The sequence below is a fragment of the Schistocerca nitens genome, chromosome 10 (assembly GCF_023898315.1).
Source record: "Schistocerca nitens isolate TAMUIC-IGC-003100 chromosome 10, iqSchNite1.1, whole genome shotgun sequence".
Classification (NCBI taxonomy): Eukaryota; Metazoa; Arthropoda; class Insecta; order Orthoptera; family Acrididae; genus Schistocerca; species Schistocerca nitens.
The window spans coordinates 229,956,691-229,980,515 of record NC_064623.1 but is presented as its reverse complement, the minus strand read 5'-3'; positions in this window follow the sequence as shown (position 1 = coordinate 229,980,515).

Sequence of the window (23,825 nt, the reverse complement as noted above, 5' to 3'; positions counted from 1 at the left end):
GTAGATCTTTGAGAGCGGACGATCTGGAGGTGTGTCCATCAGAGACAGTAAATTTGTAAGACTGGATGCCATGAACTGCTATATATATCATGACTTTTGAACACTATTAAGGTAAATACATTGTGTGTTCTTTATCAAAATCTTTCATTTGCTAACTATGCCTATCAGTAGTTAGTGCCTTCAGTAATTAGAATCTTTTATTTAGCTGGCAGTAGTGGCGCTCGCTGTATTGCAGTAGTTCGAGCAATGAAGATTTTTGTGAGGTAAGTGATTTGTGTAACGTATAGGTTAATGTTAGTCAAGGCCATTCTCTTGTAGGGATTATTGAAAGTCAGATTGCGTTGCGCTAAAAATATTGTGTGTCAGTTTAGTGTTGATCAGAATAGGTAAAGAGCGAAATCTCTGAGTACGTTCAGTTTTGCTCAGCTGCTTGAAAATGAAATAATGTAAGATGTTTATCAGCATAGTAATTCATAAAGTTTTCTAAGGGGATGTTACAATGTAATTAGAAACAAAAATACATGCAATTTTCGTAAAAATAATGGTTATATTTATCTTAATTAGTATACATTCGATGAACTTTATATAAAATGATGTAGGTATTTACAATGAACGAAAAAAATATCTCTTGTAAAAACAATGTTCTTATTTCTGATGCAATATATATGACAGTTTCTCGTATTAACGACATTCCAAAATACTCTTCTCTGTGTTCTACCGTTTGCCAAAAACTCGTTTCGGTATCTTCAACCATTCATCAGACATAATGGATGATACGAGTAACTCAGAACAGCTGCATCGTTGTGGGCACAGGCAGAAGTGAGTGTGATACATATTATCAGTTTTCTCAAGATTGGAGACAGATACAGACTTCGTCCCAAGTCCGAAGTGTAAGAAAGAATTCAATACGTTAGCGACATCTGATACGTAGTAATATAGAACCTTACAGGCACCAAAGGCAAACTCATACGACCCCTGCTTTTCATTGCAGACTATTCGAATTTCGTGTTGTGCCCAACGTAATCCCTAAACGCCACAAGAACTACGACTGATAACGAAACGACTGGCCTACACGCTTGCCTCTGGTTCCAGCCGCACAGCGACTAGCCGCAAGGCGCACGCATGTCAACGTGGCATCAGCTTCATACGTCTACCTGTTCAGAAGAAAATGGGCTCTGAACACACGGGCAGTCGGATTACAATAGCCAAGAAAACATTTTTCGTGTCATATAATTACAAACTGACAGTTTTTGAATTTCTTTCCTTTGCTTGTATCGTGGAACCTAGCTTCCTGCCAAATTTCATGATTCTAGTTAAGTACGCTATAGATTTTGATGAGTGAATTTGCGAGTATCAAAGAATGTGACATAAATTTCCGTATCTGTTGATAAAATTTACGTAGAAGCTTAAGTTTTTTTCATCGCCAAGGGACCACAGGTCTTCGTATATGGAGTTTTCAACTTGATACGTCTGCGCTTTTCTGAGAAACAGCGTCCTTAACATTCGGTCAGACAGACAGACAACGACGAAGTGGTCCTGCGAGAGTTCCGTTTTTACTGACTGAATTCCGGAAACCCAAAAATAAAAAATAAAAATCGTAGCCCTGAAGGAGGGGTCAGAAGGATCTGTAGTAGTGAAATGTGTGCTACTACTGCATAGGAGATCGCGAGAGGTCGTAGGTTTGCTTGCGAAAGTGGAAATGTTTCTACCATCCCGAACAATGGCCAATTTTCTACCCAATATGTGGGTCTTCCGTCATAGCCACGCTTGCTGATTGTAGGTGACTGGTGTGTGAGTCGAGTATTAGTGCCACGTTAAGCGTTGCTGATGACGAGAAAAGGGAGAGGGAGAAACCCTATCACGTCTGAGCCGAAAACGTGATCAATTCTGCATCACTATTACGCAGAGCGTCCGTCCATCGCAGCAGGGGTGAACCGTGTTCAAATAACTGGGCGACAATCTTACAGAGTTTTCACCTTCAGTTGGTTGCCACGTATGTGTGTGCAACACGACAGTACCAGCTTGGGAAAAGCAAATGAACCGGTGTCCCCCTTCTGCAAGTTACTCGAAACAACCTCGGTAACATATCTGCAGGTATTACCCTGCAACAGAAGGACGCCTTCCGTCAACATTGCTCGGCGTTTCGATTGGATCACGAGCTTCAATGAAGTTTGGCTGTGAAGCCCTCACACATGTTCCATAGTTATGATGTATTTTCATGTTTTAGGAACCCTGAAGAAAGACATTCGTGATCGTTGATTTGCTTCGGACGTAAAGGCCTTGGTGCAATCACGGTTCCATAGGCAACAGAAAACGTTTCTCGATGAAGTCATTGACCGTTTTGTCTCGTAGTGACGTATGAACCGTTATAACGATTCCTTTTGAAATAATGAACAGTTTGCTTACTTTTCTTTCAATCTGTCCCATTTTCATCCGACTGCCCCTTATACACGATAAACGTATTGTAGTGGTGCTAGTGAAGGTTCTTGATCATGGATGGCAGTGATAATGATGTTGATTACAGTGATATTGATGATGATGATGACGATGATGATCATGGTGACGACGATGACGATTATGGAAGATGATGATGTTAATACGGAGTTCCAAATGAAAGTACAGTCGTGTCCAAAATTAAAGCAACAAACCGCTATATCCCCGTCCTGTGTCTAATTCACCGTATAATCATACAACAGATATCCGTAGAATCGTGTTCTGCACGGAAGATGGCATTCCGGTCAATGGACAATCACGTCAGGACACTTATCAAACGGGGTAGTGTCTGACAGGTAGTCCCACATCCACAATCGTCGCGTATACAGTCACAGACGGTGGAGTGTGACACCAGACTCTCTGTGGTGGAGGACCATAAGAAGAATGGAAGCACGACAGTCGCAATATGATGTGGCCGAAAGGCATAATGTGAATCGTTATGTTCTTTCTCGAACAGGGGCGACCACGTATGATACGTAGGACCGTTATTTGGCCGCGAGGGGACGGCGGTACCGCCGTAGTCCTGCACGGCAACTCGCAGCGTCCACTGAACGCAAGGCTTCGGCAGGGTAGTCTTTCTTGTCGGAGAACTTCTGTGTGTGTACCTCTGATGCGCCTCCACGGAAGTTGACGTCTAGACTGATGTCGTCAACATGCCACCTGGACGGTCCAACAGCGGGCCAATGTCCTTTACGCAGATCAGCCCCCATTTGGTCTGGAGAGTAATTCTCCACGCTTTCTTATCTAGAGGAAAAGTTAAATACGATTTCGGAATCCAAAAATCGTGGAAAGAGAGCGATATCGAGGAGGATCCTTAACAGTGTGGGCAGGTATTATGTCGACCACACGAACACCCCTTCACGAAATTTTACGGGTCAATCGGCAAGTTTTAACTACTGTCAGCTATCGCGACGAGATCTTGGGACCTCGTGTGCGGTCGTTGCGAGGTAGTGTGGGCCCAGACTTGGTGCTGATGGACGACAATGCAAACAGAAGATAGTGGACGCCTGCTCGCTCTTTCGAACTGAATCTCATCGAGCATGTCTGGGTTGTACTAGGGAGACAGACTGCATCACGGCAGTATCCACCAACCACTTCCCAAAACTTGTGAGCAGCTCTGCAGGAAGAATGGCCCCAACATCAGACATCACTCACAGCATGCACCATCGTTTTCAGGCCTGTATTGCTGCCAGAGGTGGTCACACCCGACAATGAGCACATTAACCACTTGTCGCAATGTGTGTGCAAATCTGTTAACTTGGAAAAAACGAAGAACGTTTTCGTCTACTGTTACGTATATTTCACTTGTTTACATTTTGTGTTCTTTGCATTGTTTCTACTTTACTATCACCTGTTTTCACTGTTTTGTGGTGAAATAAACACAAGCTTGCAAAATTTCAGTTCGTTGCTTTAATTTGGGACAGTAGTGTATAAGGTTCCAGAGGCCTTTTGAAGCTATGATGTAGACGAGGTCTGTCTAAAAAGTATCCGACCTCTGATTTTCCCGCGTAGATTAGAGACGATAGCGCGGCGCCACTGTACACAGTAAACGACAAGAGACCTTTATGCGCATGCGTGAATATTCTCCCCGCCTTCCAGCGCGTCTGTCGCTGCCTGTCGGTCACCGACTGAGGAGCTACACAACGTGTCCCTTGCATTAACGATTCTCTCGAGATGACTGGACGTGTTGAGCAAAGATACTGCATCAAATTTTGTCAAAAGCTTGGTGATTCTTAAAGCGAAAACAATTCGTAAGATTCAGCAGGTGTTTGGAGAAGATGCGGTGAGTGTAACACAAATTAAGGAGTGGTTCAAGCGATTCAAAAGTGGCCGCACATCAGCGGAGAGAGACCAGCGTCCTGGCAGGCCCCAAACTGCTCCGAGTGCAGCTGTTGTTGAATTGTGCATCACGAATAAGCACCGGAAGGACAAACAGTGACAAAGGACTACCATGAAGATGTTCTCCGTGACGCAGTTCGGCGCAAAAGACCAGGAATGTGGACGTCGAAAAACTGACAACTGTACCACGACAACGCCCCCGCACATTCATCCCACTTCATACAAAATTTCTTCGCCAAACATGGAATTACAGCCGTTCGGCAACCTCCTTACTCTCCAGACATGGCTCTGTTTCCAAAATTGAAGACGCTACTGAAAGGATCCCGTTTTGAGAGTAGAGAAAAATTAATGCAGAACGCGACGACGGAACTCAAGAAGACTTCCCGAGGTGTTTTCAGCAGTGGAAGGATCGGTGGGCTAAGTGTGTGCAAGCACAAGGGGCCTACCTCGGAGGGGATTAGGGTCCCAACCCCGTCCGGTATTCGAAATATTTTTTCTGGCCAAAGGTCGGACAGTTTTTAGACAGGCCTCGTATACGCAGACTGAAGCAGCCTCGGTAAAAATCTTCATTCGTAACTTCACCTCAGTCTGCATATATACATCATAATCTGTCTGATACTTGTAAAGGTCTAGGGAACCATATAGTTTCATTTAATTAAAGCATATTTGCCACAGTTTCAGGCGGGATCCCCCGTTTCGTTCGATGCTGAAGTGCTGTTCCAATACAGTTGGAGACCCTCTGCAATGCTGTTCCAGTTTTGGGGGCTCACTAAATAGGCTGAGGCCTGAATGGGCGTGCCAGGGTAGCGGGTGTTGCGCAGAGCCACTGTGGCACGGGGGCGTAGCGGTTACTGACAAGGGAACCTCCCCATCGCACCCCCCTCAGATTTAGTTATAAGTTGGCACAGTGGATAGGCCTCGATAAACTGAACACAGATCAATTGAGAAAACAGGAAGAAGTTGTGTGGAACTGTGAAAAAATAAGCAAAATATACAAACTGAGTAGCCCATGGGCGACATAGGCAATATCATGGAGACAATTAGCATAGGAGCGCCGTGGTCTCGTGGTAGCGTGAGGAGCTGCAGAAGGAGAGGTCCTTGGTTCAAGTCTCCCCATCAAGTGAAAATTTTACTTTCTTTATTTTTGCATAGTTATTATCTGTCCGTTCGTTCATTGACATCTCTGTTCACTGTAATAAGTTTAGTGTCTGTGTTTGGCGACCGCATCGCAAAACCGTGCGATTAGTAGACGAAAGGACGTGCCTCTCCAATGGGAACCGAAAACATTTGATCGCAAGGTCATAGGTCAACCGATTCCTCCACAGGAAAACACATCTGATATATTCTATACGACACTGGTGACGGCATGTGCGTCACATGACAGGAATATGTTGTCGACCCACCTAACTTGAACACTTGGCGAATGGGTAAAAAGATTCTTCTACCTTGCCCGATTTAGGTTTTCTTGTGAATGTGATAATCACTCCCAAAAAAGTGATGAAAACATAAGAGTTTGTCACATAAACTGAAAATAAAAAATTAAACTTTTCACTCGATGGAAGATTTGAACCAAGGACCTTTCGTTCCGCAGCTGCTCACGTTACCACGAGACCACGGCGCTCATGCGTTTCCGGCGTCCTTGATGTTGCCTATCTTGCCACGAACTACTCAGTTTGTATTTTTGGTTATTTTTTCACAGTTCCACAAAACTTCTTCCTGTTTTCTCAATTGATCTGTGTTCAGTTTTTCAAGGCCTATCCACTGTGTCAACTTATAACTAAATCTGAGGGGGGGTGCGATGGGGAGGTTCCCTTGTGACCAGCACATCCTGGTCCGGAGCCTGGCCTTGGTACAAATTTTAATTCGTCGCTTCAGTCTGCATAGACACTCTTGTTGTTGTTGTTGTTGTTGTTGATGATGATGATCATGATCACGATTATGATGGTGATGATCAAGATCACAATCATGATGGTGATGATCGTGATTCTAATATTGGAGATGATACTGATGACGCATGATATTCACAACGATATTTACCATGCGTGTTGATTACGGTAGAATAGAATGCAACAAGCAGGTGGAGAAGCACGGCCATGACTGCAGCAAAAGACATTTACCGAAACAAAAATTCATTTAACTGACAAACGCAATGTCAGCCAATACGGATGTCGCCCTTTCACTCTCTCTCTAGTTTTCGTATCGCTAAGATCTCAGTGCACGAGTGGCGTGGTGTTGCGGCGCTCGAACGCAACTGCAGGACGCATAAGGAAGCCCGGTAACGAGCGGACAGCGACCTGCCCGCCGCGGATTACGTAAGCGCGGTGGGCCGCCACACACAGAGCCTCCTCCCTCCCCCATCCCTTCCCACCAATCCAATCCGCTGCCAAATTGGGGCCCATCTCAGGGGTAACTCTCGCACAGGCCCGGCTAGTGGGAAGCGGCAGACAAATTGCTAACAGATGCCTCTGCGGGCCATTTCGCTCTCCCGGCTCCGCCGTCTATCTGCTGCTCATTTGCTGTTTTAATCTCCTCTCCATTTCCTTTCTGGCCTCTTTCTTTTTCTCACACCTCACTAATTTTGATGAATCTGCGTACTGTGCTAGCTGCAGGACTTGCTTCCGACGGAATCTCTTGCGAGTACTGTCCGTCTGATTCTTTACAGACCCCACTGACACTTTGCAGGCGTCTATTCGACGTTCAGATGACGCACATCCCAGGCTTATTCCTTGAACAAAGAGGAGCCAGCGGTGCCCTGCAAATCTCGATATTCGTTCACAGACAGATAGGGAAGTGAAATGAAACGGGAAGAAGACAAGGTTTTTTGGTCAGACGACAATACGGTAATATCAGCAGCAGCAGAAAGCGATATAACCGTAGGTAGGGCAGAAAGTGAGTTATTGTGAATAATTGAGTGATACAGATGTTCTCATCAGAATCAGGTATACGAATCGACGTCGCAAGAAAAAGATCGAAAGATACAGAGTATATGAGGATACTGAACGGATAATTCAGTACGTATAGCGAAATGACAATCAAATAGTCGTGGGGGATTGGAATGCGGCTATAGGAGAAGGACGAGAAGAGAGAGTTACGGGCAAGTATGAGCTTCGTACTAGAAATAAGAAAGGAGAAAGACTACTTGAGTTCTGCAATAAATTTCAACCAGTAATGGGAAATACTTTGTTCAAGAATCACAAGGCGACGAGGAGGTACAGAAAGATTCTAGTTACAATACATCTTGGTCAGGCAACAATCGCTGTGTGGGAGTAACAGACCACCAGCCAATCATGCTTCAGGAGATATGACGTCATAAAAACCGAGATGCGTGAAAAACTGTCACATTGTGCATGACGTTTAAATTTATTACCTCTTTGCTACTATCTGTATTTGCACAAATTTCGCTGACAGTATCCATATATTCCGATGAATGTACCCACACAAATACGTCACTGTACGACACACAGCTCAAGAGATATGTTGTCATAAACACTGAGATACGTGAAAAAATGCCGCATCATCCATCAAGTTTTAATGCATTTATTCTTTAGTACAAAGACACCCCAACAGTCGCGTCAACTTTATCCCCGTGACCTGGTAGCGCTTTTGGCACCTTTGGAAAGCCAAGTGCAAAGGGCTGTAGGCCGAAACCACAGCCGCCTACAGACCTGTGAAGAGGGGCTGCAAAACCGCGTCGTACACGCGGATCAGCTGCGTGCAGTGTATGGAAAATATTCCATAATTTCAAAGGTATTTTCAGTAATACATACCAATGTATTCGATATTTTACTACAAAAATCATCTTTTGTTTTCGTTTCTAATAGAAAATTTGCAAAATGATTATCCACGTAATGCCGGGTTTGTCAGCTAACAACTAAAGGGTGTAACGTAACTGCACAACTTGCGCGGGTTGGTAGGTAAATATCTCATTAAATTCGTAGATGCAACCGTTCAGTATTCTGAAACGGTGGCTACTGAACTTGAAGAAAAAATACTACATCACAATGAAAACGAAACAACGTCATTTTGTGAATAAACTAACTGAAGTTTTGAATTGTGCGAGGAGCGAACGCTACAACCCACCAATCATTTTCTTTACGTTTGCTTTCATCGTCGCTAAGAATTCGTTCAAGATCAAAACTTTGATCTCACCAGGGCAGTAAAATTTCGTCGAAATTAAGAAGCTATTAATATTTATGACAGGTCATTTTAGCTTTTATCACTGTGTAATGTGGTACTTCGACATACACAATGTGATCAAAAGTATCCGGACACCCCAAAAAAACATACGTATTTCAGTTTAGGTGCAATGTGCTGCCACCCACTGCCAGGTACTCCATATCAGCGACCTCTGTAGTCATTACACATCATGAGAGAGCAGATTGGAGCGCTTCGCCGAACTCAGGGACTCTGAACGTGGTCAGGTGATTGGGTGCCAATTGTGTCATACGTCTGTACGCGAAATTTCCACACTCCTAAACATCCCTACCCACTGTTTCCGATGTGGCAGTGAAGTGGAAAAGTGAAGGGACACGTACAGCACAAAAGCGTACAAGCCGGCCTCGTCTGTTGACTGACAGAGACCGCCGACAATTGAACAGGGTCGTAATGTGTAATAGGCAGACATCTATCCAGACCATCACACACGAATTCAAAACTGCATCAGGATCCGCAAGTACTGTGACAGTTAGGAGGGAGGTGAGAAAACTTGGATTTCGTGATCGAGCGGCTGCTCATAAGTCACACATCATGCCTGTAAATGCCAAAAGACGCCTCGCTTGGTGTAAGGAGCGTAAACATTCGACGATTGAACAGTGGAAAACCGTTGTGTGAAGTGATTAACCACGGTACACAATGTGGCGATCCGATGGTAGGGTGTGAGTATGGAGAATGCCCGGTGAGCGTCATCTGTCAGCGTGTGTAGTGCCAACAGGCCGTGGTCTTATGGTGTGGTCGTGTTTTTCATGGAGGGGCTTGCACCCCTAGTTGTTTTGCGTGGCACTATCACAGCACATGTCTACATTGATGTTTTAAGCACCTTCTTGCTTCCCATTGTTGAAGAGCAATTCGGGGATAGCGATTGCCTGGGCAGAGTCCTGAGCTAAATCCTATAGAACAGCTTTAGGATGTTTTGGAACGCCGACATCATGCCAGGCCTCACCGACCGATATTGATACCTCTCCTCAGCTCAGCACACCGTGAGAATGGGTTGCCATTCCCCAAGAAAATTACCAGTACCTGACTGAACGTATGCTTGCGAGAGTGGAACCTGTCATTTAGGTTAAGAGTGGGCCAATACCATTTTGAATTCCAGCATTACCGATGGAGGGCGCCAAGAACTTGTAAGTCTTTTTCAGCCAGGTGTTCGGATACTTTTGATCACATAGTGTAGATGTGTGTCAAATAATTTCTACACCGGCGTCATTTTCATTTTCGTGTACATATGCATAAATGGACGCTCCAGCCCAAGAAATAATTTTTGAATGTTGTATATTGTGCTACCATATTTAAAGGTAATACATCTTCTCATACGTTGTCACGATATGGTTTTATTTTTACCACTCGTATTCAGCCACGTACACGAACACAAAGTTAGGTGAGGACAAGTAACTGATTACTTTGGCTTGGCTAATTCTCTTTATGTCGCAGTGACATTTTTGCATCGTAGTATTCTATAATGCCCCTCAGCATTCTCGCGCAGCTAATCCCAAGAGCAGACTCCTCCTGTACCCAGAAGATTCCCTGGCGCTCTCGGCCTGTGGCCCCCACACTCCCATCCACATACCAGTCCGCTCTGACTGCCAGCCGGACGCTCTGAATGTGGCCATTTTCAAGAACATTGCGGAGCAGTTTTGGTGGGAAACACTGCACGAACTGACCCCTCTCACCGTGCTCCTACACCTTACCGACGTCGCTCTGTCTTTAGACCTCCGTTGTGCCTTCATCATCACGGACTGAGGCAAATTTTCCGGGATCCTTAATAACACCACTCAGCAACATCTCGACAACGCCTGCCAATCTGGTTAGTGCTGTTGATTACCTAACCACAAAACTCCAAAAGGCGATGAATGCCTCTACTTCCATTGTCCCAAGGGATTTCACCCCACTCGATGACTTGCCTCCCCTCTTGCGCGAACTCAAGATCCAGAAGAACCGCAACTGCAGGCGGTGGAAGCAGTTTCGTGATCCTCGGGATAAGCATTGCATGAAGCGTCTCCAGTGCGAATCCTACCACCGGCTCGCCGATTGGAAAACGGAACGATGGGAGAACAAGATGTCCGCCTTCCTCCTCCAACATAAATCCGAATGGGCTTTTGTCCAAGCCCTGTGGTCCTCCGTAGTGATTACCAACCATCCCATCCGCACAGTGGATGGCTTAACTTATGATGCCCTCCGTGTGATAGAAACTCTGACCGATGCGTCTGAGGAACAAAACCAATTGCTCATCGAGGACCCTACGCCTGATAAACTCCAAGATGAACGCGATATTCTAGCGGCCGTTGCCACTTTCGGACAAAGACCACCTCTCGCCGCCCCTCACCTTACGTCCCTGGCAGAAATCCAACGGATCCTTCGTCGGAAGCGTGGGCAGTCGGCTCCCAGTATGAATGGCATCTTAAGCGAACACCTCCACCAGCCGTCCACGCAAGCCTCTGGTCTTATTTACCAGCATCCTGAACCGCTGTCTCACACATGGTGTTTTACCCCCACAGTGGAAGCAGGCCAAAATAACTGCCATTATCAAGCCCTCAAAGGATCCTATGGTCCTGTAAGTAGGCTGTTTAGGTTTTTATATTGGTAACGCCACGTAGCGCTCTGTATGAAAATCACTGGCTGTGCTGTGTGCAGTCTGTGGCTGGTTTGCATTGTTGTTGGCTATTGTAGTGTTGGGCAGCTGGATGTTAACAGCGCGTAGCGTTGCGCAGTTGGAGGTGAGCCGCTAGCAGTGGTGGATGTGGGGAGAGAGATGGCGGAGTTTTGAAATTTGTAAGACTGGATGTCATGAACTGCTATATATATTATGACTATTAAGGTAAATACATCATTTGTTCTCTATCAAAATCTTTCAATTGCTAACTATGCCTATCAGTAGTTAGTGCCTTCAGTAGTTAGAATCTTTTATTTAGCTGGCAGTAGTGGCGCTCGCTATATTGCAGTAGTTCGAGTAACGAAGATTTTTGTGAGGTAAGTGATTTGTGAAAGATATAGGTTAATGTTAGTCAGGGCTATTCTTTTGTAGGGATTATTGAAAGTCAGATTGCGTTGCGCTAAAAACATTGTGTGTCAGTTTAAGCCCAGTCACGTATATAATTTTTCAAAAGGGGATGTTTCAGTCCCTGCTAACAACAAGCCCATTAGCCTTCTGAATACCATGGCCAAGGTTCTGGAATCTTTGATCCTCCATCACATTTCTCAACCTCTGGCGGTGGCTGGGACAATCCGTCCAGAACAGTTTGGATTCGCTTCCCATCTGTCGGCCGAACTCCTTAGGATCACAGAACATATCAACAAGGGCTTTAACTCCACCACGTCCACGCCAGCGGTTCTCCTGGACCTGGCAGGACAATCTTGTGTACAAAATGCTGAAACAGACGATCAACGACGACATCTGTGTGAAGACCGTGGATAATTTCCTCCATGATAGGACTTTCCTGGTCACTCAGCAAGGTCAACGCTCCAGCTTACGTCACATGTCGATGGGCACCCCTCAAGGGGTCAACGATAAGCCAGTCCTCCCACACTGCCACCTGGCGCAATATGCCAATTACATTGCGCTCTATACCACCGGACACAACACAGACCAGCTCACTGCTCGCCTCCAGAGGAAGGTGGACGCGACGGTGATCTGGTGTCGTTTCAACAAGATTGCCCTCAATGCCGCCGAAACTAGGGCCGTTTACTTCACTAAAAGGCGCTCCATCCTCCGCCACAACATCACTACTGCAGGCGTCCCGGTCCCATGGTCCTATGATACCAAATACCTAGGTGTCCGGATGGATAAATAACTGCTCTTCCATCGCCATGCAGAATGTGTAACCCAAAAAGGACTGAAGCTGATAAAAGCGTTATACCCAATGTTCACCAGCAGGGAACTGAACCTCGACACCAAGCTTCGGCTGTACCGGATGGTTGTCCAGCCTCCCCTCACCTACGGCTCCACTGCGTGGGCTACGATTAGTCCGTCCCAGATGTAGATCTTCCAGCACCTGCAGAATAAGGTGCTTTGGTGGAGCCTCACGAGAAACGGACATGGCCAGTCTCAAGGCGTCCATGCGAGGGACGGCAAGGCGTCTCTATGCCAAAGTAGAACCCCTCCGCGACACGGTCGCTGGCTTACAAAAAAATTGGCACAACGCCTCCCCGGCACTGGCACCGACACCTTGTGCTTCTCACGATCCTTGAGGACTTGCCTAACGATAGCACTGTTACGGCCACTAACGAAGCGTAAGTGTTGACCACTCGATGGGTATCGTCAACCAGCCTTGTTGATACGTAATGTAGTTCGTAGTTAGTGAACATTTGCCTGCGACCTGAACTTCCACCGTCGGAGGGTGGTACGGGACTTCAAGTTCCACCGCCACACCTTCAACGTGAACTCCAGTGATGTCTTTGGAATGACATCATTGTCGAATGGAACAGTTTTACTATCCACCAAGACAGTAAGGCCGTGAGCCACTGGTGAAGTATTTCAGCCTCCCACGAAGAAACGTGAAACGGAAGCACTCTGCAAGGCCCTACGCACCAGTCAGCCGGCTCACGATGTTCAGCAAACATAAGCGGCAGAGGAAACTGAAATGTGTTCCAAGAGCGGCTGCGGCGGTCTTTCTACAATACTGGTAGAGGAAAGTTTGAAGCACATCGGAATGCAGGTACTGCTTAACAATAGCTTAAAATTCAAAACAGAGTAATTAATAAGTTTTGAATTTTTTCAAAATGTTTTGAGGTCCGCCGGAACCAAGGCTTTAATTTTAAACATATTAGCCATTAGACTAAGGTTGGGATATCCGACAACAAGATATCGAAATAAGTAACGCATATTTTCAATCAATATTTATTCAGGCAGTATTGATATTTTGTGGTGATATGATCAGAAAATATTATTTCTTCGTCTAACTCGTAACAGAGAAAACTTAATTAATTTTTAATATTGAAATAGTTAAAACATAAGAATGGTACCTACAACGTTTTTCCTTTGAAGTTCTTAGAGAAATTTTGACTTGTCAATTGTGTATTTGATAATCTTCTCACACTGGAAAATAAGGTTGGTAGAAAAGTTTTGAATCTTATTCTCGAAACGAGGAAGGTAAAAAAAGAGAGAGAGAATACGTGTAGATGTTGAAGACGCTTCTGCAGAACTATCAGCGCGTTTACGGATGGCTTCCCCCGGACAGCTGCGAGAGAACCCCCTCCAGTGGCGAGGGAAATACCTCAACCAAGCTCGAGTCTGTATCAGATAACTAGGACATGTTTATCGGTTGAAGGGACTATTGTTCCGGAAGGAAAACAATTTTCAAAATCCGGTGAAGTGATTTCTGCTCAGAGAAGTAGATTAAAAGTAGAACATACTAAAAAAATTAACTTTTTTGAGTTCTTTAGGGAACAAGTTTCATTTACATTAACCGTATTTTGAAATTTATTATCCCACATTTATATTTATAATATCTATGCATCTAAAAAACTGCGAGAAATAACGAATACAGTTGACAATACAGATACTCATTACAGAACTAAATAGAGCATTTTTTGTAAATAAGTTTGATGGGCAAACATAGCCATTCTTTATTTTGGTCTTCTGCTTCTTCTTTCTGTCTAGTATTAACCTTAATGGCCTGCTGCGATTTCAATACATCTCTTTGCTTATTTCCCTACATCTCTTCTACCTCTGGATTTGTATTCGAGAATTTTTCTACATCTACATCTGTACTCTGCAAACCATCGTGAAGTGCATGACAGAGCTTACTTTCCAGTGAACAAGTTATTACGGCTACTTCCCGTTCCATTCACGCGTGGAGCGCAAGAAGACTGTTTAAATGCCTCCCTGCGTGAGAGATACATAGGGCTTTTTAGTATATTCAGAAAGCCATCGTATAAACCCAGGTTTCGAAACTTAATAAGTAGGCTTTTTGAGGGGATAGTTTGCATCTGTATTCAAGTGCCTACCAGTTCAGTTTTTCAGTATCTCTGTGAAACTCTCCCACACGTCAAACAAACCTCTGACCTTTCGTGCTGCCCTTCTCTGTATACGTTCAATATCCGTCGCCTGTCCTATTTGGTGCGAGTGCCACACACTTGAGCAATACGGTAGGGTGGCTGGCTCGAGTGGTCTGTAAGCAATTTCCTTTGTAGTCTGTTTGCATTTCCCCAGTATTCTGCCATATAACGCCACCTGATACCTGCTGTGCCCACGGCCGAGCCTACGCCATCGTTCCACTTCATGTCCCTACTAAGTGTTACACTCAAGTATTTCTATGTGTTTACAGATTCCAACCGTGACTCACTATTATACGTTCAAGGGATGCTATCTTCGCTCGCTTTGTGTAGTGCACAATTTTACATTATTGAAGATTTAAAGCAAGCTGCCAAACATTGCAAAGCTTTCAAATGTTATCAAGGTGTGACTAAATATTTGTACAGCTTCCTTCGTTGTAGATTACCGCACCAATTGCGAAAAGTCTGAGATTACTATTAATTTTTGTAAACCCTCGTCGTCAGTTTTGTAAAGGCCTCGTCGCTACTGCTTGGAGACAAGAGTTGCCACTGTTGTTATGGCAGGCCGAGTTTGAGAGTTCGTGAAGCGGCTTCCGGTGCAGTACACCGCTAAGACAATTTCTCCCTGCCACTATTACACAGCAATGCCCCAGGGTCAGGCAACAGCATAGGAGAACGAAGGTTCTACAGCACTCCAACAAAGTCACACAAATGACTTAAAAAGATTTGCTTATCTTTGTGACTGCAATATTACTCGTAATATAAGAAAAAAGGCCCTTAATGGCTAAGTGCAAATAATCGCAGGTAAACTTCACAGTACATAGCAAACGCAATTTACAACTATCTGTTCACTTCTAAGAGTTCACTAAACGACGTTCTCTGTCCAAGTCGGGCCTGGGCGAGAGCTGCTCTTGTGCATTCCGAGTACAGTTCTGTCCTTTGTCGTCCGGTCACTGGCGGATTGTACTCGGCCGGCACCTGGCCGAGGTGACGTCGATAACTTCATCCTCAGCGCCTTCCGTAGCGCGGGTGGAAGTCGCGCAGGTGGCGAGGCGAGTGTCTACGGCACCAGCCCGCATCTCTGCGCCTGTGGTGCTTTTGCCCTGGCTGCGTCTTGTTCGGACGACACAGCAGTTAATATTGTCCGCCAGATCACTGATACGCAACATGAACAACACATTTCCCTGGGGTTCACGCGAAGTTACTTCTTCATCTGTCGATGACTCTGCGTGCAAGACGACCTGCTGCGTCCTTCCTACCAAGAAATCCACAAAGCATCCACAGCCACAGATTCCACTTGATACTCCGTACGAGCGTACTTTTCGATCAGAAGCGTAGGTCCGGCACTCAGTCAAACGCCGCACCTACGTGACGGCCTTCATCAGTGACGTCATGTGTGAAAAGCGCGAGTTGGGTTTCACATTATCGCTGTTTTCTGTATCCGTGCTGGTTAGTATGGAAAAGATCGTTTCGTTCGAGGTACTTCGTAACGTTTGAGCTCAGAATGTGTTCAAAGATTCTACAATAAATGCCTGTCAAGGATACTGGCCGGCCATTTTGCGGATTACTTCCGTTACCCATGTTGTAGAAAGGTTTGACCTGTGCTTCCTTCAGCCGGTGGGCACGGTTGTTTGTTCGAGGGGCATGTGGTATATTAATTTTTATCTACGAGCGGGACTATTACGTATATTAATCATATACTGACAAGTTACGCACAGTTTGTCCTGTTCAGGGTAGGTTGCAGGTGACAAATATGGAGAACACACACACACACACACCACAACTCTGAAGATAGAGAAATTCAAGTTAATAGAGCCAGACACCAACAACCCTTCTTATTACCAGCTTTTCTACAATATGTACAACAACCAAAACGGAACAGTACGACTGGAAGGCCAAGAACGGAGTGGTCAGATTAAAATGGATGTAAGACAGGGTTGAAGTCTTTCGCCCCTACGGTTTAATCTATATATCGAAGAAACAATGAGGGAAATAAAAGAAAGGTTCAAGGGCGGGATTCAAGGTTAAAGGATATAAATTAAAAGATTCGCTGATGACATTGATATTAACACTAAAAGTGAAGAAGTGTTACAGGATGCCCTGAACAGAATGAACGGTCTAATGAGTACAGAAAATGGACTGAGAATAAACTGAACAAAGACGAAAGTAATGAGAAGCGGCAGAAATGAGAACAGCGAGAAACTTAACTTCAAGATTGGTGACCACGAAGTAAATGAAATTAAGGACTTCTGCTACGTAGGCAGTAAAATAATCCATGGCAGACGCAGCAAGAAGGAAATCAAAAGCAGGTTACCACAGGGAAAAAGGGCATTCCTGGGCAGGAGTACTCTACTAGAATCATAGGCCTTAATTTGAGGAATATAACATTGTATGTAAGCATAGCATTTTATAGCAGTGAAACATGGACTGTCAGAAAACTGGAAAAGAAGAGAATCACAGCATTTGAGATGTGGTGTTACAGAAGAATGTTGAATATTAGGTGGACTGATAAGGTAAGAAATGAGGAGGTTCTCCGGAGAATCGGCGAGAAAGGAATATTCCAGTCACTGAGAAGAAGAAGTGACTGGATGATACGACGTCTGCTACGACGTCAGGAAATAACTTCCATGGTCCTAGAAGGAGCTGCGGAGGATAAAAACTGTAGACGAAGAAAGAGACTGGAATACATCCAGCAAATAACTGAGGACATAGGTTGGAAATGCTACTCTCAGAAAGGAGACCAAGAACGTTGTTGTTGTTGTGGTCTTCAGTCCTGAGCCTGGTTTGATGCAGTTCTCCATGCTATTCTATCTTGTGCAAGCTTCTTCATCTCCCAGTACCTACTGCAGCCTACATCCTTCTGAATCTGCTTAGTGTATTCATCTCTTGGTCTCCCTCTACGATTTTTACCCTCCACGCTGCCATCCAATGCTAAATTTGTGATCCCTTGATGCCTCAGAACATGTCCTACCAACCGATCCCTTCTTCTTGTCAAGTTGTGCCACAAACTCCTCTTCTCCCCAATTCTATTCAATACCTCCTCATTAGTTATGTGATCTACCCATCTAATCTTCAGCATTCTTCTGTAGCACCACATTTCGAAAGCTTCTACTCTCTTCTTGTCCAAACTATTTATCGTCCACGTTTCACTTCCATACATGGCTACACTCCATACAAATACTTTCAGAAACGACTTCCTGACACTTAAATCTATACTCGATGTTAACAAATTTCTCTTCTTCAGAAACGCTTTCCTTGCCATTGCCAGTCTACATTTTATATCCTCTCTACTTCGACCATCAGCAGATATTTTGCTCCCCAAATAGCAAAACTCCTTTTCTGCTTTAAGTGTCTCATTTCCTAATCTAATTCCCTCGGCATCACCCGACTTAATTCGACTACATTCCATTATCCTCGTTTAGCTTCTATTGATGTTCATCTTATACCCTCCTTTCAAGACATTGTCCATTCCGTTCAGCTGCTCTTCCAGGTCCTCTGCTGTCTCTGACAGAATTACAATGTCATCGGCGAACCTCAAAGTTTTTATTTCTTCTCCATGGATTTTAATTCCTACTCCGAATTTTGTTTCCTTTACTCCTTGCTCAATATACAGATTGAATAACATCGGGGACAAGCTACAACAACCTTGTCTCACTCCCTTCCCAACCGCTGCTTCCCTTTCATATTCCTCGACTCTTATAACTGCCACCTGCTTTCTGTACAAATTGTAAATAGCCTTTCGCTCCCTGTATTTTACCCCTGCCACCTTCAGAATTTGAAAGAGAGTATTCCAATCAACACTGTCAAAAGCTTTCTCTAAGTCTACAAATGCTAGAAACGTAGGTTTGCCTTTCCTTAATCTTTCTTCTAAGATAAGTCGTAGGGTCAGTATTACCTCACGTGTTCCAACATTTCTGCGGAATCCAAACTGATCTTCGCCGAGGTCGGCTTCTACCAGTTTTTCCATTCGTCTGTAAATAATTCACGTTAGTATTTTGCAGCTGTGACTTATTAAACTGATAGTTCGGTAATTTTCACATCTGTCAACACCTGCTTTCTTTGGGATTGGAATTATTATATTCTTCTTGAAGCCTGAGGGTATTTCGCCTGTCTCATATATCTTGCTCACCATATGGTAGTGTTTTGTCAGGCCTGGCTCTCCCAAACCGTCAGTAGTTCCAATGGAATGTTGTCTACTCCCGGGGCCTTGTTTCGACTCAGGTCTTTCAGTGCTCTGTCAAACTCTTCACGCAGTATCGTATCTCCCATTTCATCTTCATCTACATCCTCTTTCATTTCCATAATATTGTCCTCAAGTACGCCGCCCTTGTATAGACCCTCTATATACTCCTTCCACCTTTCTGCTTTCCCTTCTATGCTTAGAACTGGGTTTCCATCTGAGCTCTTGATATTCATACAAGTGGCTCTCTTTTCTCCAAAGGTCTCTTTAATTTTCCTGTAGGCAGTATCTATCTTACCCCTAGTGAGATAAGCCTCTACATCCTTACATTTGTCCTCTAGCCATCCCTGCTTAGCCATTCTGCACTTCCTGTCGATCTCATTTTTGAGACGTTTGCATTCCCTTTTGCCTGCTTCATTTACTGCGTTTTTATATTTTCTCCTATCATCAATTAAATTCAATATTTCTGCTGTTACCCAAGGATTTCTACTAGCCCTTGTCTTTTTACCTACTTGATCCTCTGCTGCCTTCACTACTTCATCCCTCAGAGCTACCCATTCTTCTTCTACTGTATTTCTTTCCCCCATTCCTGCCAATTGTTCCTGTATGCTCTCCCTGAAACTCTGTACAACCTCCGGTTTAGTCAGTTTATCCAGGTCCCATGTCCTTAAATTCCCACCATTTTGCAGTTTCTTCAGTTTTAATCTACAGTTCATAACCAATAGATTGTGGTCAGAGTCCACATCTGCCCCTGGAAATGTCTTACAATTTAAAACCTGGTTCCTAAATCTCTGTCTTACCATTATATAATCTATCTGAAACCTGTCAGTATCTCCCGGCTTCTTCCATGTATACAGCCTTCTTTTATGATTCCTGCACCAAGTGTTAGCTGTGATTAAGTTATGCTCTGTGCAAAATTCTACCAGACGGCTTCCTCTTTCATTTCTCTCCCCCAATCCATATTCACTCACTATGTTTCCTTCTCTCCCATTTCCTACTCTCGAATTCCAGTCACCCATGACTATTAAATTTTCGTCTCCCTTCACTACCTGAATAATTTCTATTATCTCATCATACATTTCTTCGTCATCTGCGGAGCTCGTTGGCATATATACTTGTACTACTGTAGTAGGCGTGGGCTTCGTGTCTATCTTGGCCACAATCAGGCGTTCACTGTGCTGTTTGTAGTAGCTAACCCGCACTCCTATTTTTTTATTCATTATTAAACCTACTCTTGCATTACCTCTATTTGATTTTGTATTTATAACCCTGTATTCACCTGACCAAAAGTCTTGTTCCTCCTGCCAGCGAACTTCGCTAATTCCCACTATATCTAACTTCAACCTATCCATTTCCCTTTTTAAATTTTCTAACCTACCTGCCCGATTAAGGGATCTGACATTCCACGCTCCGATCCGTAGAACGCCAGTTTTCTTTCTCCTGATAACGACGTCCTCTTGAGTAGTCCCCGCCCGGAGATCCGAATGGGGGACTATTTTACCTCCGGAATATTTTACCCAAGAGGACGCCATCATCATTTAACCATACAGTAAAGCTGCATGCCCTCGGGAAAAATTACGGCCTTAGTTTCCCCTTGCTTTCAGCCGTTCGCAGTACCAGCACAGCAAGGCCATTTAGGTTAATGATGCAAGGCCAGATCAGCCAATCATCCAGACTGTTGCCCCTGCTGAAAAGGCCCCTACTGAAAAGGCTGCTGCCCCTCTTCAGGAACCACACGTTTGTCTGGCCTCTCAACAGATACCCCTCCGTTGTGGTTGCACCTACCGTAGGGCCATTTGTATCGTTGAGGCACGCAACCCTCCCCACCAACAGCAAGGTCCATGGTTCATGGTGGTAGGCCAAGAAAGTAGAGCACAGATTAAAAAGGGTGTAAAAGCCAACAGGTGCATTGAACAAGCAATGATAGGAACACATGGAAGGTTAAGCAGTGGGATTGACTGTAACGGTGTCAGTTATAAGATTTGCGGACGACACTGCTGTCCTCTGTGAATGTGACGAAGAATTAAAACAGGATACACTGGACGTATAGAAGAGTCTACTGAGAACAGAATTTAGATCGATAGTGCACCGAAGAAAGACAGAGGACCACGAAGTGGATGAAGCAAAATAACGCTTGACGGACACACAAGGTGAATATGGTAACCAGGTTAGCCGAGGAAAAGAGTGCATTCCTCCATAAAAGAAGTCAACTACTATCAATTAGCTGCCATGCGGAGGACCCCTGTTCGATTCCCAGTACTCCAAGGAGTTTTCCTCGGCGTGATAGCGGGTACGGGGTGTACGCAGCTGAGGAGTTTGTTGGCCATGTGAACACTCTAACTGTTGACACCTTGTGAATTCATTGGTTATTCTTCTTTGAACGCTGTTATACGTGACGTAGGTGCGGTAATCTGAAATACGCTGCACTAGCTCCACCGCACTATGCTGCATTGCTGCTCTCGACTCACGGTCGCGAGCACACCTCCACTTGTGCACTTTATAAGGAGCTTTAGCGCATGCGCAACTGGCGTGACGTTATTGCCTTATGGGCCAAATACATTCGGATTTGATAAGCAACGTGCACGGTTGACGGCGTGCACAGCTAGCCCTCACTATTCGACCACAAATTTACGTCAGTGCCACTCCAGCAGACTTTGTGTGGCATAAATCCTGCTAGACCGCAGCACATTAGAGATGGGCAAACTCGTTTATCTTTGGGAATCAGTTCGCTGGTGATCGCTCTTTTTTTGGGAACCGTTCATTTTTACTCGTTCACCGTTCATTTGTGCATGGCATATGGTTCTTATGAAAAACTGAAAAGTAGTAGCATAGGTGACTGAAGATGGAAGGCGCCAAGACGGGCACTTGCCTCCCCCCTGGAGATTTTATTCATTACTGAATTCATTACAGAATTCGTGATTCTGCAAAACCTATCGTCTAGCCAACTGTAGCGTTATGTGGCTGACCGCAGTGAAATAATACGAGTATAAGGTGGCGCACGAAACACCGGCCCCGAGTACAGACTGCTCGCCAATTATGCACGATTTGTTGACCGCTAAGAGCAGAACAGATAAACATGTAATAATAAGGCAGTAAAGAAATAACAAATAATGCAAACAACAACTTCGAAGCAATAGAAGCATTTTCCTCGAGTAACTCGAAAACCGCGGTATCTAGCGAAAATGTTTCACAGCGCAAAACTGAACATTAAATTTCATGTAAAAAGGTGGTATTCGTTTTTCTCTAGGGCAAACAGTTCCCGCGCTGCAGGAGATGGAAAAATCACACATCACCGAAAACAGGGTTTTAATAGTATAGAATTAAGATTTATTGTTAAATAAAGTGGATTAAGAACAAATTTTAAGTGTATGTACCACGTCTATATAGGAACTGCTTGAGTGCGACGTTGCGAATTCAGTCTTTAGTAGAGCTCATTTGAAAGTATTGTGTAAACAATTATGACAGCAAAAATATTAGCTAATAATGACTCACCATGTGTGTCAGGAGGGCGACAGAAAATGAGTGCTGGGATGAGCAGAGATCAACCTTCCATGGGATGTATGTATTACACATCATCGACATTCAAGAAGTGTTCAAAACGAACGATTAACTTGCACTATGAACACCGAATGAAAAATGGCGCACCATCGAGTTCGAAGGCGAGCTCCTTGTGGCTTACAAACCGTGAAAGACGTTCAGCCAGGTATCCGTTCTTAAAGAAAGCATATGCGAGAATTGTATAGCTGTAACGGGCAGATGAGAAATGGTGGATTGTTATGGCACGCAACCGATTGCGAAATGCTCAGTCGTGGAGCTTATCGTGAAACTGGCTGTTCTCTAAGGCGTAGTGCGATAATATGTGTTATGGACACAACAGACATCCACAGGCTGAATTAGTGCAGTCGTTCCAGGTGGTATGAACTGCAATGTCACACACAGTTTAGGAGGGACAGTTCGCTCCAAAGGAGTACGATTTTTATACGCAGACTAGCAACCGAGCAAAAGCAAGTTATTTTGACCAGCTGTTGGCCAAAAGCAGTACTCATACCACAGCTATAGTTCTCTTACGCTCATTTGCCACTCTTGCTTACTATGATGTAATTATTCCCTCCTGCCCTTGTAAGATCAAGCACACGAGAAAGAATCGTCGGGGGCACAGTACCACCAACTTCTCGCGGCACAATAAATAACTTGCCAGCCACTCTACCATCCAGATTAACAGCCGGCGTAATTGTATATGAATGCGTTCAGGAATTTATGTTAGTTGATCTTAATAGCACTCTCTCGGTGCGTCTAATTTCCAAGATCCCTTTAATATGCATTTCCTCTACAGATCCCGACTGGTCAGAGTTGAAAACAAATTCCTTACTGAACGATGGGATCAGTTTGTTTATCTCGTCTATAAATTTCTCGGTCGATTCCGTAGTTTACTAAGTACCGTCAAGGTGACACTTTGTGTGAAATTTGGTTACCTGACGCCTTCCAATTCTACAACACTGTTTGAAGTTATGCAACCATCCACTGCTTCCCTTGAAACCACTGTTTTATACGTCGCACGCAATTTGATGTGCGTAGAGTAGGTCACTGTACCGACCATCCCTGAAACGCGCAAACACAAGTTTTTGTAACAAGTGCGCCATGTCCTCCACTGGATACCCGAAGTTTTTGTTATGCATTATACGGTCATACTGCTGCGGACTTATTCGACTTTTTTTTTATTATGATGCGGATAGTCTTCCACGTACCTAATTGTGTTTAGTATGCGCTTCTTGGACAACGATTGTCTTTTACTACGTCTCACTGATGACGGGATTTGTGGCTCCCTGTCCGACAAGGATGACGGACTACATGTCTCGACACCTGTTTCAGTATCACTCTCACTTGTTAAGCACGTATCGTCGTCACTCTACTCCCCATGTACCTTGCCCGCACAGTCGAGCGTATACGACACGACACAGTCCACTGACGCACCTTGCATAAACACTAATGTTTCGCGCACCTCTTCTTTCTCACTCTGCTAAACTCCTTGGGTTCCTTTCTGACGAAACGTCAACTTCGGCAACTGTTGTTGTAGATTTAACGCGATGTTTACTTTGTTTATCGGTGC